The 18,295-nt window shown below is 48.5% G+C and overlaps 1 protein-coding gene across 9 annotated transcripts in view; it reads right to left on the bottom strand.

The window, feature by feature from the left end:
• LOC125446913 (leucine-rich repeat and immunoglobulin-like domain-containing nogo receptor-interacting protein 1) overlaps positions 1-17,724 on the bottom strand; it is a 527,574-nt gene extending 509,850 nt beyond the window's left edge. For 7 of the 9 annotated variants that reach the window (XM_059640153.1, XM_059640152.1, XM_059640148.1 and 4 more), the window contains exon 1: positions 17,189-17,308. The gene's annotated coding sequence lies outside the window, so the exon portion shown is untranslated. Of the gene's footprint in view, positions 1-17,188; positions 17,309-17,620 lie in introns of those variants that run through there. The other 2 variants (XM_059640147.1, XM_059640151.1) reach the window with 1 other exon arrangement.
• Positions 17,725-18,295: the final 571 nt, after the last annotated feature.

Raw genomic sequence — 18,295 nt, 5'->3', positions numbered from 1 at the left:
GACACATATTTTGATCGCAAAGATTTAGAGTTAACTAGAAGGAATCTTTGACATACAGAGGATTTTGAAAATGTAGACATTGAAAAAGTGTTATCACATGAGAGTAGGACAAGAAATTCAGACAGTTACTAATAAATCCGATTGGGAATTCAGGAGAAATGTCTTTACTGACAGTGTGGTGAGAATCTGGCAGCCCTTCCCACAGGGAATGGTTTAGGTGAATAGTTTATAAACATTAAGAGAAAGCTGGATAAATACATGAAGAAGGAGGGGTCAGAAGTGAGTGAGCTGGAGAGAATGGGAGGAAGGTTCACCCCCAACAGAAACACCAAAAGGGCCCAATCGGCTTCCTGCTCTCGGTCCCTCACCTGGAAGCTATGACAATGCAAGTGAACTGCTAAATACTGTTTAAATGTTACAAGAGTTTCTTACTCAGCCTTCTTTCAGGCAATGAGATCGATAACCCTATCACCTTCTGAATGAAAGCAAAATCTCCTCAAGTCTCCCCTTAGATTTCTACTTTTTATCTTGGATGTATGCCCCAGCTTATATATTGTTGTATTATTGACTGATCCCCTATTGGGTAGGGTGCCTTCCGATCCACTCTGTCTACCCTCCTCATCATTTTATAAATCTCTACCTGACCCCCCAGCCCCACCCCCCCCAACCCTCAACCTTCACTTCTCCAAAGACAACAACTCCAGGCTTTTCAATCACGCCTCACATCTCAGACCCTCAGGCAACATTCTTGTAGCTCTCCTTGTCACTCTGCCTTGTGCACTGCTGTCCTTCTTGTCACTCTGCCTTGTGCACTGCTGTCCTTCCTTGTCACTCTGCCTTGTGCACTGCCGTCCTTCCTGTCACTCTGCCTTGTGCACTGCTGTCCTTCCTGTCACTCTGCCTTGTGCACTGCCGTCCTTCCTTGTCACTCTGCCTTGTGCACTGCCGTCCTTCCTGTCACTCTGCCTTGTGCACTGCCGTCCTTCCTGTCACTCTGCCTTGTGCACTGCTGTCCTTCCTGTAGTGTGGTGATCAGGGCCACACGTGGTGATCCTATAGTGGCCTCCACAGTGTTTTATATAGCCCTATAGTAGCTCCTTGTGCTTCTACACTGCTAGCTGACTAATAAAGCATTCCATAACCCTTCTCCACCTCCTTACCTACCTGCCTTGCAACCCTCAGTGATCTGTGGATATTCGCACCAAGGTCCCTCTGATCTTCAGTATTTTCCAGGGGCCCACTATTCCTGGTGTAATCCTTTGTTAGCTTTCCTCAAGTGCTTTCCCTTGCACTTTTCCATATTAAATTCCTTTTTTCCACTGCTCTGCCCAGCTGACTTCAGTCTGCTGGTCTAATCCTACAGTTTACAACTACTGTTCACCTCACTGTTTACCACCCAGCCAATCTTCTGTCATCCACAAACATCTTCCTCAAGTTCCCCACACCTAAGTGCAAATTGTTCCTGTACACTACAAACAGCAATGTCCTTAACACCGAGCCCAGTGGATCCACTGGAAACAGACACTGAAACATCCCTCCACCATCAATTTTCTGCTTCCTGCCTCTCAGCCAAGTTTGGATCCAACATTCCACTTTAACTTGGATTCCTCTGGCTCTCACTTTCTTGATCAGATTGCCAAGACAGACATTAGCAAAATGCCTTGTTGACAACATAGAATGTACTACCGTCAACCACACTCCTAGTTACCTCCTCAAACACTCGATCAAATTTGTCAAACATCTTAAACAAATCCACACTGACTGCCCCCAATTAATCTGTCTCTCTCCAAGTGCAGAAATATCCAATGCCTCAGAATTCTTTCTAATAACTTCTCCACATTGAGATTGGTCTGACTGGCCTGTAGTTCTCTGGTCTGTCACTTCCTCCCATTTTTAATGATGGGACAATTTGAACAGTCCTCCAGCCTTCTGGCCCCTCACTGTGGCCAGAGAGAGGATTTGAAAATTGTAACCGAAGCCCCTGAAATCTCCTCACTCACCTCCTTCAACAGCCTGGGATACATCTCATCCAACACTGCGGGTTTATACACTTTTAAGGCTGCTAATCCTGCTAGAACCTTCTCTCTGTGTGGGATGTTCTCTAATGTCTCAGTCCTCCACCCTGTTGCCTGTATCTATGTTTGTCCTTTTCCATTGTGAAGGCCTACACATTGAGGACCAGGCTCCCATCTTCAGGTGTAAGAACAGATTACCCCTACAGTTCCTCTTTCACTAGTTATTCTCTTCATTTTTATACAATTAAAATTAACTTTGATGAGTGCCTTCATTTGACCAACTGTAACTATTCCAGTTAATATTTGAGGATCTAAATTCCTCTCTTGTGACACTTCTGTGAAACATGAAATCTAGTTGATCCTCTATTTTTCTCCTTACTCTTTGAGGAGCCATAGCACACACCTAATAGTGAGACTGCCCAGCTGACTGCAGTCTGCTGGTCTAATCCTACAGTTTATGTGCCATGCACCTAATCGTGTGACTGTCCTTTTTCTGCTTTTGGCTTCATTTGATCATCCTTTCAAGATATCATCCCTCTGTTAATCACGGTGTAGTGTTAGTATATCCAGTTATCCAGGCTAACATTCTGGGAACATGGGCTGAAATCCCACCATGGTGTTTCAGTGGTTGGCACTGCAGCCTCACTGCGCCGGGGACCCGGGTTCGATTCCAGCCTCGGGCGACTGTCTGTGTGGAGTTTGCACGTTCTCCCCGTGTCTGTGTGGGTTTGCTCCGGTTTCCTCTCACAGTCCAAAGATGTGCAGGTTAGGGTGGGTTGGCTAAGCTAAATTGCCTGTAGCATTCAGGGATGTGTAGCTTAGGTGGGTTATAGGGGGGTGGGTCTGGGTGGGATGCTCTGAGGGTCGGTGTGGACTTGTTAGGCCAAAGGGCCTGTTTCCACACTGTAGGGATTCTATAACTTTCTGCTTTTGTTTCAGATTTCCAGCATCCACCGTTCTTTGTTTTATTTTAGAATACAAACTCTTGTATTTATTTTATCTGTGCTCCAACTTAACTACAGAGTAAGAAAAATCTTATCCTTGTTTATGTCAGATAAACTATCAAACAAAAAAACTTAGTTTTGAAATCGTGCATTCGTAATTATGTGAAGTTTTGACACTGTACTTCCACCATGTAATCAACATCCAGCCACAAGGAAAGAGACAGATACCCATCAAATTCCACCTCCCAGCCCTCCCCTCTCGCCCCACCCTCCCCCCACCCCCATACAGTACCACCCCCCACCCTCCGCTCTCCTCTGGCAACACACTTGGATCTTGTTGAAGTCATTTCACTACAAAACAGATCGTGTGTAGAGCTGGAGGAACACAGCAGGCCAGGCAGCATCACAGGAGCAGGAAAGCTGACGTCTCAAGTTGGGACCTTTCTTCAGAAGAAACGTCAGCTTTCCTGCTCCTCCGATGCTGCCCGGCCTGCTGTGTTTCTTCAGCTTCGCGCTGTGTTATCTCAGACTCCAGCATCAGCAGTTCCTACTATCTCCAAACAGACAGTGTGGTGTCAGTAGTCACCTATGTACCCATAGGAGTGAGAGTTCACATTCTAAACAAACAACTGAGGATGCTGGAAATCAGAGCCAAAGTTGCTGGTGAAGCTCAGCAGGTCTGACAACACCTGTGGAGAGAGAAACAGACCAAACACTCAGAGACAAATAAAATGCCATCTTCTCCTTGAAGAACAAAGATTCTGTCTCCTCTTTTAAGGTGCTTCTTCAGACTAAACGCTTTCGCCAAGCCTGGTTCCTGTGATCTAATATCGCTTTGCCTGGCGACTGAGGCAAACCTTACTTTATACAGAAGCAACTTGGGATATTATGTTGGTTAAAAGCTGCTGTATAATTTGTTGTTGTTGAAAGGGGAACTGGAGGGTAAGTGTGAGCCAGGAGCCATCACAAAGAAGACCTCTTGTGTTCTGCACTGAAAGGCAGCCTTTCCGCTATTCTCTGTTCCCTGCAGCAAGATGTGTTTGGGATTATTAAATCCAAGTTCACAGCTGATCACACCGTGTTCTCCCCCGAGCCTGTATGAGTCTGAATTCAGGACAGTCATGGTGTGCAGAGAAGGGGAGTTCCTGGAGGGTAGCTGCTAGCACAGGGGATTGAGAATTCCTTATTGTTTCTCAGCAAGATTGTCAGACACCAGAGGAGATGGTGACACCATTTTGACCTGAGATTTCCATCGAGATAGAGAGGTGGCAATAATTTGGGAGGGATCGAGCATTGACAGGATGCCTTTCAAAATCAAACTGGCCGCTAACCCCACCGTCCTCTTCAAGGAGCCAACGGGCGGCTGCTAAAAGGGGCATTTGTTGGAAAGAGACAAGGGGCGGCTGCTAAAAGGGGCATTTGTTGGAAAGAGACAAGGGGCGGCCAGGCAAGTTGGCATTGTGCGGGTGCCAGAGGGGCAAAAAGAGGAAGGGCAGGCAGGCAGACTGCAGTCAACACTGTCAGGGGGTAACGGGGGGAAATAAACCGGGGGCAACACTGTCAGGGGGTAACGGGGGTAAATAAACCGGGGGCAACACTGTCAGGGGGTAACGGGGGTAAATAAACCGGGGGCAACACTGTCAGGGGGTAACGGGGGTAAATAAACCGGGGGCAACACTGTCGGGGGTAACGGGGGTAAATAAACCGGGGGCGACACTGTCAGGGGGTAACGGGGGTAAATAAACCGGGGTAACACTGTCAGGGGGTAACGGGGGTAAATAAACCAGGGGCAACACTGTCAGGGGGTAACGGGGGTAAATAAACCGGGGGCAACACTGTCAGGGGGTAACGGGGGTAAATAAACCGGGGGTAACACTGTCAGGGGGTAACGGGGGTAAATAAACCGGGGCAACACTGTCAGGGGGTAACGGGGGTAAATAAACCGGGGGCAACACTGTCAGGGGGTAACGGGGGTAAATAAACCGGGGGCAACACTGTCAGGGGGTAACGGGGGTAAATAAACCGGGGCAACACTGTCAGGGGGTAACGGGGGTAAATAAACTGGGGGCAACACTGTCAGGGGGTAACGGGGTAAATAAACCGGGGGCAACACTGTCAGGGGGTAACGGGGTAAATAAACCGGGGCAACACTGTCGGGGGTAACGGGGGTAAATAAACCGGGGGTAACACTGTCAGGGGGTAACGGGGGTAAATAAACCGGGGGTAACACTGTCAGGGGGTAACGGGGGTAAATAAACCGGGGGCAACACTGTCAGGGGGTAATGGGGTAAATAAACCGGGGCAACACTGTCAGGGGGTAACGGGGGTAAATAAACCGGGGGCAACACTGTCAGGGGGTAACGGGGGTAAATAAACCGGGGGTAACACTGTCAGGGGGTAACGGGGTAAATAAACCGGGGCAACACTGTCAGGGGGTAACGGGGTAAATGAACCGGGGGCAACACTGTCAGGGGATAACGGGGGTAAATAAACCGGGGGTAACACTGTCAGGGGGTAACGGGGTAAATAAACCGGGGCAACACTGTCAGGGGGTAACGGGGTAAATGAACCGGGGGCAACACTGTCAGGGGATAACGGGGGTAAATAAACCGGGGGCAACACTGTCAAGGGGTAACGGGGGGTAAATAAACCGGGGCAACACTGTCAGGGGGTAACGGGGGTAAATAAACCGGGGGCAACACTGTCAGGGGGTAACGGGGGTAAATAAACCGGGGCAACACTGTCAGGGGGTAACGGGGGTAAATAAACCGGGGGCAACACTGTCAGGGGGTAACGGGGGTAAATAAACCGGGGGCAACACTGTCAGGGGGTAACGGGGTAAATAAACCGGGGCAACACTGTCAGGGGGTAACGGGGGTAAATAAACCGGGGGCAACACTGTCAGGGGGTAACGGGGGGTAAATAAACCGGGGCAACACTGTCAGGGGGTAACGGGGTAAATAAACCGGGGCAACACTGTCAGGGGGTAACGGGGGTAAATAAACCGGGGCAACACTGTCGGGGGTAACGGGGGTAAATAAACCGGGGGCAACACTGTCAGGGGGTAACGGGGGTAAATAAACCGGGGTAACACTGTCAGGGGGTAACGGGGGTAAATAAACCGGGGTAACACTGTCAGGGGGTAACGGGGGTAAATAAACCGGGGGTAACACTGTCAGGGGGTAACGGGGGTAAATAAACCGGGGGCAACACTGTCAGGGGGTAACGGGGGTAAATAAACTGGGGCAACACTGTCAGGGGGTAACGGGGGTAAATAAACCGGGGGCAACACTGTCAGGGGGTAACGGGGGGTAAATAAACCGGGGCAACACTGTCAGGGGGTAACGGGGGTAAATAAACCGGGGGGCAACACTGTCAGGGGGTAACGGGGTAAATAAACCGGGGGCAACACTGTCAGGGGGTAACGGGGGTAAATAAACCGGGGGCAACACTGTCAGGGGGTAACAGGGTAAATAAACCGGGGCAACACTGTCAGGGGGTAACAGGGTAAATAAACCGGGGCAACACTGTCAGGGGGTAACGGGGGTAAATAAACCGGGGGCAACACTGTCAGGGGGTAACGGGGGTAAATAAACCGGGGGCAACACTGTCAGGGGGTAACGGGGTAAATAAACCGGGGGCAACACTGTCAGGGGGTAACGGGGTAAATAAACCGGGGCAACACTGTCAGGGGGTAACGGGGGTAAATAAACCGGGGCAACACTGTCAGGGGGTAACGAGGGTAAATAAACCGGGGCAACACTGTCAGGGGGTAACGGGGGTAAATAAACCGGGGGTAACACTGTCAGGGGGTAACGGGGGTAAATAAACCGGGGCAACACTGTCAGGGGGTAACGGGGGTAAATAAACCGGGGCAACACTGTCAGGGGGTAATGGGGTAAATAAACCGGGGGCAACACTGTCAGGGGGTAACGGGGGTAAATAAACCGGGGGCAACACTGTCAGGGGGTAACGGGGGTAAATAAACCGGGGTAACACTGTCAGGGGGTAACGGGGGTAAATAAACCGGGGCAACACTGTCAGGGGGTAACGGGGTAAATAAACCGGGGCAACACTGTCAGGGGGTAACGGGGGTAAATAAACCAGGGGCAACACTGTCAGGGGGTAACGGGGGTAAATAAACCGGGGGTAACACTGTCAGGGGGTAACGGGGGTAAATAAACCGGGGGCAACACTGTCAGGGGGTAACGGGGGTAAATAAACCAGGGGCAACACTGTCAAGGGGTAACGGGGTAAATAAACCGGGGCAACACTGTCAGGGGGTAACGGGGGTAAATAAACCGGGGCAACACTGTCAGGGGGTAACGGGGGTAAATAAACCGGGGGCAACACTGTCAAGGGGTAACGGGGGGTAAATAAACCGGGGCAACACTGTCAGGGGGTAACGGGGGTAAATAAACCGGGGGCAACACTGTCAGGGGGTAACGGGGGTAAATAAACCGGGGGTAACACTGTCAGGGGGTAACGGGAGTAAATAAACCGGGGCAACACTGTCAGGGGGTAACGGGGGTAAATAAACCGGGGGCAACACTGTCAGGGGGTAACGGGGGTAAATAAACCGGGGGTAACACTGTCAGGGGGTAACGGGGGTAAATAAACCGGGGGCAACACTGTCAGGGGGTAACGGGGGTAATTAAACCGGGGCAACACTGTCAGGGGGTAACGGGGGTAAATAAACCAGGGCAACACTGTCAGGGGGTAACGGGGGTAAATAAACCGGGGGTAACACTGTCAGGGGGTAACGGGGGTAAATAAACCGGGGGTAACACTGTCAGGGGGTAACGGGAGTAAATAAACCGGGGCAACACTGTCAGGGGGTAACGGGGGTAAATAAACCGGGGGCAACACTGTCAGGGGGTAACGGGGGTAATTAAACCGGGGCAACACCGTCAGGGGGTAACGGGGGTAAATAAACCGGGGCAACACTGTCAGGGGGTAACGGGGGTAAATAAACCGGGGCAACACTGTCAGGGGGTAACGGGGGTAAATAAACCGGGGGCAACACTGTCAGGGGGTAACGGGGGTAAATAAACCGGGGGCAACTCTGTCAGGGGGTAACGGGGGTAAATAAACCGGGGCAACACTGTCAGGGGGTAACGGGGGTAAATAAACCGGGGGCAACACTGTCAGGGGGTAACGGGGCAGCGGAGTCTGAGATAAGTGTCACGTTGTGAAGGGAATAACAAAAAGGGTGAAGTGAATGGTCGATGATTAATGGATAAAATCTCTGTGACACCATAAAAAGGATAAAAAGGATACGTTTAGAAAGAGCAGAAATACATGAATTATGATAATTATTGCAAATCTTGTTTTATGATAATTTTTCTGCAATTATGATAATTTTAAGCAGTGATAATCCAAATAATGATTACAAGTGGTTTTTGACTCCTGGAGCAAAACAATATTTCTGACTGATGTTAATCTAATAAAAGTGATCTCACTCAAATACTTCCAACATTAAAGAGTTTGCACAGACCCTTCCAGGGGTTTTACAAAGCAGTGGGTTTATCTTGGCACAGATAATAGATTCAGAAAACCCCGTCAGAGCTGCTGAACTGCATTTTATACTCATCACAGCATAAAGTAGATCACCCTTTCCATTAGTATTCCCAGCACCGGGATACCAAACATTATGTACAGAGTAAAGCTTTCTCTACACTGTTCCCCGTCAAATATTCCCAGGACAGGGACAGCACGGGGTTAAATACAGAGTTAAGCTTCCTCTACACTGTCCCCTGTCAAACACTCTCAGGGCAGGGGCAGCACGGGGTTAGATACAGAGTAAAGCTCCCTCTACACTGTTCCCCGTCAAACACTCTCAGGGCCGGGACAGCATGGGGTTAGATTCAGAGTAAAGCTCCCTCTACACTGTTCCCCGTCAAACACTCTCAGGGCAGGGACAACATGGGGTTAGATTCAGAGTAAAGCTTCCTCTACACTGACCCCTGTCAAATACTCTCAGGGCAGGGACAGCACGGGGTTAGACACAGAGTAAAGCTCCCTCTACACTGTCCCCTGTCAAACATTCCCAGGGCAGGGACAGATCAGGAACACAGTGTGTGCAGGGGATGTGTACAAAATGGGGAACATGTTACTAAATAGGGTTCAGTTCCACAGTGAAGAATGAGTAATATTCCTGAATCCTGATTCACTTCCTTCACAGCGGAATACATTCTGCCCTGTGGGTTTGATAAAGTGGCTCAATGTGTCAGTGACATTGTAAATGGGAAAAACTACAAAAGAATAATCTTTCAGTGGGGCTGAACCACCCGAATGGACACATTACAACTCTCATGGTTTCTCAGCAGAGTCTGCGAGGCTCAGCTCCATGAGAATCCCTGACAGAGTGAACTGTAACCAGCTCAGTGCGGTGGGTTAGTGATGTCCACAGCATCTTGCAGACACCAGCAGTGTGCTCATTGTTGGCGGAGCAGGTAATGGGCCATTGTAAGCATCTCATGGTGTAAAGTAGCAAATCCTTTTCTCCACTCTCATTGTCAACCACAAGCTTCACCATCTCCAAAGGGCAGGGCCACTGTCTCACAGCATCAGGGACCCGGGCTGAATTCCAGCCTTGGGTGAAAATCGGTGTGGAGTCTCCCTGAATGTGCATGGAGTCCCTCCGGGTCATCTGGTTTCTTCCCACGGGATGTGCAGGCTACGTGGATTGGCCATGGGAAACGTAGGGTTACAAGGCTCGGGTGGGTCTGGGTGGGATGCTCTCTGTTGGTGGTGTGGACCTGATGGGTTGAATGGCCTGCTTCCACACTATTGGGGCTCCGTGACTCCCTCAACCTCTGAGCCTTTTCTTCATTTAGAATATTGTAAAGAGGAGCAAGTACAGGATATTCAGCCCATCAAAACTGCTCCAGGCTGACAACATCCTGATGGATTTCATCCTAGGAGTATCTTAGTGAGACAGTTGATGTATTGGTTTCAATTTTCGAAGGCTCACTTGATTTGGGATGATCCCATTAAACTGAAGGATGGCAAATGTGAATCCTTTATTGACAAAAGGAGAGAGACAGAAAGCCAGAAATTACAGGCCAGTCAGCACAATGTGAGTCTTTGGGAAAATGTTAGAAGTTAGTATTAAAAATGTAATAATGGGGCACTTAGATATGTTCAAGTTAAACAGGCAGAGCTAACATGGTTTTTTTCAAAGGGAAATCAGGGTTTGACCAATCAAGTGGAGTTCTTTGAGGAAGTAGCGTGCTGCAGATAAAGGGAAAGAGGTGGATGTATCGCATTTAGATTTCCTGAAAGCATTTGATAAGACGCCACATCAAAGATTATTGTGGAAAATAAAAGCTTAAGTGTAAGGAGTATCATATTGTCATGGATTGAGGATTGGCAATCTAACAGGAAGCAGAGAGTAGGAATAAATGGGTCTTTTTCAAGCTAACATGTGTAACTAGCAGTATGCCACAGGATTTTGTGCTGGGACATTTTACCATTTGGATGAAGGGCTGGCAAGGTAGAGTCATCAAAATTAATGATAGCATAAAGAACGGTGGAATGTGAGAGGGTGCCAGGGCGTTACAAAAAGATATCAGTAAGTGAGTGGGCAAAGATATAACAAATTGAGTACATTTGCTGTGGAAAATTGTGAAATTGTCCATTTGGATTGGAAAAATATTTTTAAAAGTACTCATTATCTAGATGGTGAGATATTCCAGAACTTTGGGATGCAAAGGAATCTGGGTGTCCTCGCGCACAAACTGTAAAAGGCGAATTTGCAGATACAGCAAATAACTAGAAAGCTGGCATCATTTATAATGGGGGCACTAAATACCAAAGTACAGAGGCTGTCCTTCAGTTGTAAAGGGTACAGGTGAGTCCGCATCTGGAGTACTGTGCACAGTATTGGTCTCCTTGTTTAAGGAAAGATGTACACACATTGGAAACAGTTCAGAGAACAATGACCAAATGGATACCTGGGATAGGCTGTGAAATAACTCCACAGAGGATGGTATCCTGTCACCAAGTCACCTTTTATCTACACATGCACAGTCTTTGACTACAATACTGTCATATTCAGAGTCAGGCACCAGAATGTTGGTATCTCTGACACTCACCCTTTTTATCTGACAGCCAGGGCTCCCTGACTGAACCAATCAGGGAACTCACATTCTATGAGATCCAGCTGGCTGGCCTCATTACGGTCACTACAGGCTCGTTGTTTTATGATGAAAGGTTGGACAGACTCGGCTGTGCTCGCTGGAGCTTAGAAGAGTGAGAGGAAACTTGTGAGATTCTAAGGGGTCTTGATAGGGTTGATGCGAGGAAGATACTTCCCCTTATGGTAGAATCTAGAACTAGGGAGTCACTGTTTAAAACAGACGACAAATTATTTTCTTTCAGATGGTCATGAGTCTTTGGAGCTTTCTTCCTGAAAAGGAGGTGGAAATAAAGTCCTTGCGTATTTTTAAGGCAAAGGCAGACAGAATCTTGTTAACCTAGATAAGTGGGGAGGAGATGAAAGATGATCAGGTGTAGGAATGAGGATTTGAGATTACAATCAGCCATCATCTTATTGGAATGCCGCGCGGGATCAAGGGGCTGAATACCCTCACTCCTGCTCCTCATCCATTTGCTCATATGTAGAATTTCACCAGGTCAGCATCTTCTGATTAAAGAGCTTTCTTTTCATCTTGGTCAATAATGACCATGTCCTGAGACTGTGTCCCCCTGTTGTAGCCAGAAGAAACATTATCCCAGCCCCCAGTCCATCCAGCCCGGATGGGCTGTCAGAATTTTCCATGTTTTGGTGAGATTCCCTCTCATTGCCCTGAGCTCCAGTCAATAAAGACCCAGTAGACTCAGCACAGACAATATTTGCTTCTGTCTCCTCTTCACTCTGCATGCCGACTGTCTGGGCATCAAGATGTCCTGTGCCCTCTCCTACTTTCACACGATCTATTTCCAGAATTGCAAATCTGTACATGCTCCCAATCATCTTTTCAACCAACTGCAGATGCTGTAAATCAGGGTGAAAACAGAAGTTGCTGTAAAAGCTCAGCATCTGTGAAGAAAAGATCTATCTCTGACACCTCCCTTCCCTTCCTCCACATTTCTGTTTCCATTTCTGGGGATAGGTTGGCCACTAATATTCACTATAAACCTACCGACTCCCACAGCTACCTGGACTATACATCGTCACATCCCACTTCCTGTAAAGACTCCACCCCATTCTCTCAGTTCCTCTGTCTCCGTCGCACATGTTTGGCTGAGGCCAACTTTGACAAGGCAGCCTCTGAAAAGTCCACCTTCTTCCTCAACCGAGGATTCCCCAACTCCGTTGTCGACAGGGCCCTGAGCCAGGTCCAACCCATCTCCTGCACTTCCACCCTCACCTCTTCTCTTCCCTCCCACAACAGCAATAGTGTTCCCCCTTATCCTTACCTACCATCCCACCAGCATCCACATCCAGAAGATCATCGGACGCCATTTCTGCCATCTCCAGTGAGATCCCAGACACGTATTCCCCTACCCTCCCTTGTCCACCTTCCGCAGGGACCATTCCCTCCGGGACGCCCTGGTCCACACTTCCTTCACCCCCAATACCTCCCCACAGCCCTACGGCTCCTTCCCCTGTAACCAGCGAAGGTGCAACACCTACCCATTTACCTCCTCCCTCCCCAGTATCCAAGGGCCCAAACATACCTTCCAGGTGAAGCAACACTTCACTTGCACTTCCAAGGATCTAGTCTACTGCATTTGCTGCTCACAATGTGGTCTCCTCTACACTGGGGAAACAAAGCATAGACTTGGCAACTGCTTCACAGAACATCTATGTTCTGCTCACAAAAAAGGCCCTGAACTACCTGCTGCCTGTTACTTCAAAGCACCACCTTACTCCCTAGTCAATATCTCTGTCTCTGGCTTGCTACAGTGTTCCAGTGAAGCCAGCAAGCTGGAGGAACAAAACCTCATTTTCCACTTGGGGACCCTACACCCCTCTGGACTCTTGAGTTCAATCATTTTAGGGCCTAAACTCCCCCATGTCCCAGCCCCCCACCACACACACCAGGCCTTGTTACCACTTAGGCTGCTACTGCACACCCCCTGTTGTTAATCACAAACAGTCCCCATTAACTACAATTCACCCTCCCAGCCTGATGGTTAGCAACTCCTTTGTCTGTCCAACTGTTTTTCTCTCTCTTTGGGCCCTATCCTATTGTTTACTCCCTCCCCCACCCACCTCCCTATTTTCTGCATATAAACTGACGTTTTCCCAGCCACTATCAGTTCTGAGGAAGGGTCACCTGACCTGAAACATTAATTCTACTTTTTCCCTTCGCAGATGCTGCCAGATCTGCTGAGCTTTTCCAAAGATTTGTGTTTTTGTTCCAGCTTTCCAACCTACTGCTCACACCCCTTTAAAAAAGCAGTCTTCTTTCTTTGGTAGGTCTAACATTGCATCCTTGAGCCCTCCTTCAAGATTTCTCAACTCAATAAAACACTGGCAATTTTTCAGTAAAATCACAAGCATTGACTAATATTAAGTTAAACATGCATTTGTAGTGTCATTGATGTTAACACATGATAGTAAATGTTACAGAATACAACACAGCAAGAATTTGCATCGATTTGGTGCATTGGGCGAACAGGGTGCCCAACAAGCCTTAAATACAAGTTGTTTTGAAGTGTACTCATTTGTTATTTACAAAGGCAGATTTGACCATGTCAACATCACAAGTATGAAGTGAAGGAAGTGATGGATTTGCCTGTTTCTCTATCAGCGTTGAATGAAGGAGAAGTGATACCAGGATAATGTCTTAGTTGAGCAATGCTATACCTGATACTGCAGCACTATCACACAGGAAAGCCTCATACCAGGAGCAGGACTTAAAGCCCATAACCTTCTGAGCTACAAACTGAAACACACTGAGAGTCCCGCATTTATTGATCTTTATTGTGTAACTAGATATCGAGAGGGAAATGATGAGGCAGCATTTTTGCACATGTAATTTTTGCCTGAGAATGCAGCAGATTCTGGCTATTTCTTAATGGAAATGTCTTGCACATTTAATGCACAATTAAATAGATTTTTACAATTACTGATTTAACTACAAAAAAACGCCTCTGTTCCACTGCCACCTTGCCTCGGTCAATTCCGAGTTAGCAGCTAATGGGTTTAAACTCCAAACACATTCACTTCTGGGCTGGACATGAAGGTGAAGCCAGTCACCTTCGGGAATATTAAACTCTGGCTAAGGGCTAAGTCACAGTTGGGAATGAAGGAACAGTATTCTCATGCAAGCTTCAAGACTGCCCGGATGCATATTAAATTGTAAAGGAAAAGCAAGATGGTTGATATCCCAGTTGGATACGTTTCATCCCAGGGAAACCCTAAAAGGGAGGAAGTGGTTGGCGCCCATGGTCTGTACAGCTCAGTTTCCCGAGAAGCTCAGTATCTTGTTCGCACACTGAGCTGACAAACACACACTGCCATCTAGTGCAGCCACTGCACATCACAATGACTGAATGCAGATCCAGCAAACTGCATGCTTAGGCCAATTAACTTAGTCCCTGTGGAATATCTCCAAACGTGACTCGCTTCGTTTCTGACTTGATAGGAACTAGAGAAAGTCAGCAACAAGACCAGACCAGTGCATCAAACTCTCCCACCCATTGGCCATGCCCAAGTCACCCATACAAGTCACATGATTTATACCAGTGGCCAATGAACAAGCTGCGTAAATGTGAGACCCCATCATCCCACATCCCCATGTACACTGTCCCACCCCAGCACTGACTCTCCCCACCCATTTAATCCTCTTCCACAGCTCTGCTCTCCCCACTATTTAATTCACTAAATAAAGTTGCTACACAAATATACTTTAGTGGAATGATATTGTGCTAACCTAACTCTCTTGCCTGACTTTTGCACTATCTGCCTCTCGCCCTACGTAGTCTAACCTCCCACCATCTGGGCCTGGACCAGGTAGCCCCTTGCAGAGTTTGAATCTGGAACATCCTGAATAGGTTTGGGCCAATCAGAGTGAAGGGAGACAGTGGCTATCTGTTTGGCAACTCCTGGAACAAGTAGAGACCTTGGCCAGTGAAAATCGCCACTTTGATCCTGATTTTCTAGCTTGGGGAATGGCCAGAAATCGAATGTTGCTGGGAAGCAGACGCAGCAGGAGGCTCTAGGAATCTGGCTAACACTGGGACTCTTCCATTCAGTCAGCAGCAGGGGCAGGGAGTGGGAACATTAATGGACAACGATAGGTAACTGGTCAGCACGGTCAATAGTGGCCAGTTCACACTGGCTTAAATGCAGTTACACACAGTAATGACCATAGGGCCTTTCATGTTCTCTCAAGTGGCCTGGTGGGCCTCTAGTTTATAAACTGTGCTGAAAGATTTGACCTTTGACAGTGCGTCTCTCCGTCACTCCTGCACCAAGTGTATCAAACAAGTCTCTGTGCTCAGGACCAAGGTTTGACTACATAACTTTCTGCCTCAGAGACAGAAGTGTTACTGCCTGAGTGAGCCGGGATAAACAGCGAAGGGCAGGATGGCGTCAGCTCTGACGCTGCTCCTGTGGGAACAGGTGAAGGGTACTCAGCCAGTGTGTAGCTAATGGACAATGAGGCCCAGGTAGGAGGGATGATGAGAAAGAAGATAGAAAATACCAGAGAAGGGGCTCTTGTGGTAATGTCCCGATCTCGGAGCCAGAACATTCAGGTTCAAGTTGCACGTATTCCAGAAATGTGTAATAAATCTCCGAACAGGGAGATCAGGGAAATATTTAAAACATACCAGTGGTTGGTTGTAACATAGACAACAAGAGCCTAACATCCAGCTCTCCATCATGAATCAGATGCTCCTGTCATCAGAGTTACTACACAGATATCTCCACCCCACTATTACCCCTTCAAACCCTGAGCTCGTGACTCCGTGCGCTGACCCTTGTTCATGCTGCGTGCTCCTGCTGAGAGTGTGAACAGATTACTCCAGGCCCTGTGCATCCTCCATTCTGTTAAATATCCCTTCCGATCTCAACCAATGACAAGCAAACAGCATTGGGCACAATGGGGTGAGCTTCTGAGAATTACTAATTTGTAATGAATATCAGGCAGCCTGCAGAGTGATGTTAGTGATATTTGTCACAATAGGGGACACTGGGAAAGAGCTTGCTTTGATTCAAAAATAATTCTGTAACAAAGCTGTTTCCCTGGCTGGCTCCATACAGCAGAAATCTCTCAATTCAAACAGCCACCTCAAAATCAGCAGGGGTTTCCCATGCCCTTAACCAGCAAATATTCTCAATGTCAAACTCCTTGCCAGTACCTTGCCTGGCACCTTATGCTGTATCTCCATCTCTCCCTCTCCCTTTCTCTCTCCCTCTCTCCTTCCCTTCCCCTGGTCCTTCTCTTTCTCTCAGCCTCTCACATGAGGTGTTTGATGTAGGAAAGATACAGATTGAGCAGTCTCAGTGTCCCCTGAACGATAACAAGCAGGACCTATCCCCTTCTCTTCACTAACCCCCAGCAGCCCCCAACCCTCCTCCCTTCTTCACCCCTGACCCCCAACCCCTGTATGTAGCTTGGGTCTATTTTCTTTCTCCCTCAGCTCTTCCCCACTCACCCCCAACACAACCCAACATGATGCGATGTTTGATTATGTGTGTGTGTGAGAGAGAGAGAGTGTATGAGTGTGTGTGTGTGTCTGTGTGTTGGTGTGAGTGAGTGAGTGAGAGTGTGCATGTGTGTGTGTGTGTGTGTGTGTGTGTGTGTGACAGAGAGAGTGTATGAGTGTGTGTGTGTGTGTGTGTGAGAGAGAGAGTGTATGAGTGTGTGTGTGTGTGTGTGTGTGTGTGTATGCGTGTGTGTGTGTGTGAGTGAGTGAGTGTGTGTGTATGCGTGTGTGTGTGTGTATGTATGTGTGTGTGTGTCAGAGTGTATGTGTGTGTGTGTGTGAGTGAGTGTGTCTGTGTGAGAGTGTGTGTGTGTGTGTGTGTGTGTGTGTGTGTGTGTGTGTGTGAGAGTGTGTGTGTGTGTGTGTGTGTGTGTGTGTGTGTGTGTGTGTGTGTGCGCTGTAATCATGGCACCTCTCTCTCTCTGCAGCTTGAACTACACCCGCACACTGTTACCATCTCCCCCATCATCTCAACGCCTCATGTTTTCAGTACTGCCAGCTCTCCAGATCTGATAAACATTCAGAACCCACAATAATACCAACATGATGTCTACTCACAGAATCAGATTAAATATATTCCTTTAAGCCTCTGGAGGAGAGGCTGATCTGTTCAATGCCTCTCTCTTTTCCATGCAGAGTGTTGTAAGCCCAGTTAAACATACAGGTTCTCTCTCTCTCTCTCTCTCTGTCTCTCTGTCTCTCACATACACACACAGACTAGCTCACCACCTCCACAAGCAGCCCCACCCCACACACAAACGCAGACACACTAGCTCACATACATACATGGACACACACAAAGACCAGCTTACACAGACACAGAGCAGTTCTCTCCCAAACACACACACACACACACACACACACACACACACACACACACACACACACACACACACACACACACACACACACACACACACACACACAGAGACACTAGCTTCCACACACAGACACAGACGCAGAGTAGCTCCCCCCCTGCCTGACACTTACCCAGACTGTAAGCTGGTTTGCTCCTCTGCCCCAGCTCCAACATTACATCCAGAATAAAGGACGGTACAGCATGAACAGCACTGCCTGCTTCACCATCCACTCTGTGACAATGCAATGCAGAGTCAGGGTTCAGGAGCTGTGGGCGGGAGACGGGGGGAGGGGTAGGGGGGAGTGGAGGGGGAGTAGGCGGTAGAAGCCAAAATTCTGGTTTCACAGCCCAGCCTTCCCTTCCTGACTGCACAGGATCTCAGGGCAGTACAGCAGTGAATCTCTGTGTCCCGTCATCTTGGCCACTCAGGGTGTCTGTGTCTTTGTCTCTGTGTGTGTATGTGTCTGCCTGTTTGTCTGTGTGTGTGTCTCTGTCTCTGTGTGTGTGAGAGAGAGAGGGGCACAGTCCTCCTCAGCATCTGCCGCTGTCCAGAAGCCCCTAGCTCAGCCCGATCCTGATCCTGGTCCCAGTAGGATACACCCCCCCAACCCATAACCATCCCTCTTGCTCCTTTCCACCACCCCCACCCTTGTTTCCAGTCAAACACAAGTCACTCTGTGCTCTGAGGACAGAGACACTCCCCCCTCCCCCCTTCACCCCCGGATCACATACTCCCCTCCAAAATCCTAATCCCCTGCCCTGCTCCCCCAGTTCTTGCCCTCCCTCAGTACCTGCCACCCCCAAGT

Source organism: Stegostoma tigrinum, chromosome 36, assembly GCF_030684315.1.
Source record: "Stegostoma tigrinum isolate sSteTig4 chromosome 36, sSteTig4.hap1, whole genome shotgun sequence".
In the NCBI taxonomy this organism is placed as follows: Eukaryota; Metazoa; Chordata; class Chondrichthyes; order Orectolobiformes; family Stegostomatidae; genus Stegostoma; species Stegostoma tigrinum.
Note: the sequence above shows the minus strand (reverse complement) of the source record. Positions and strands in the feature narration are given on the sequence as shown.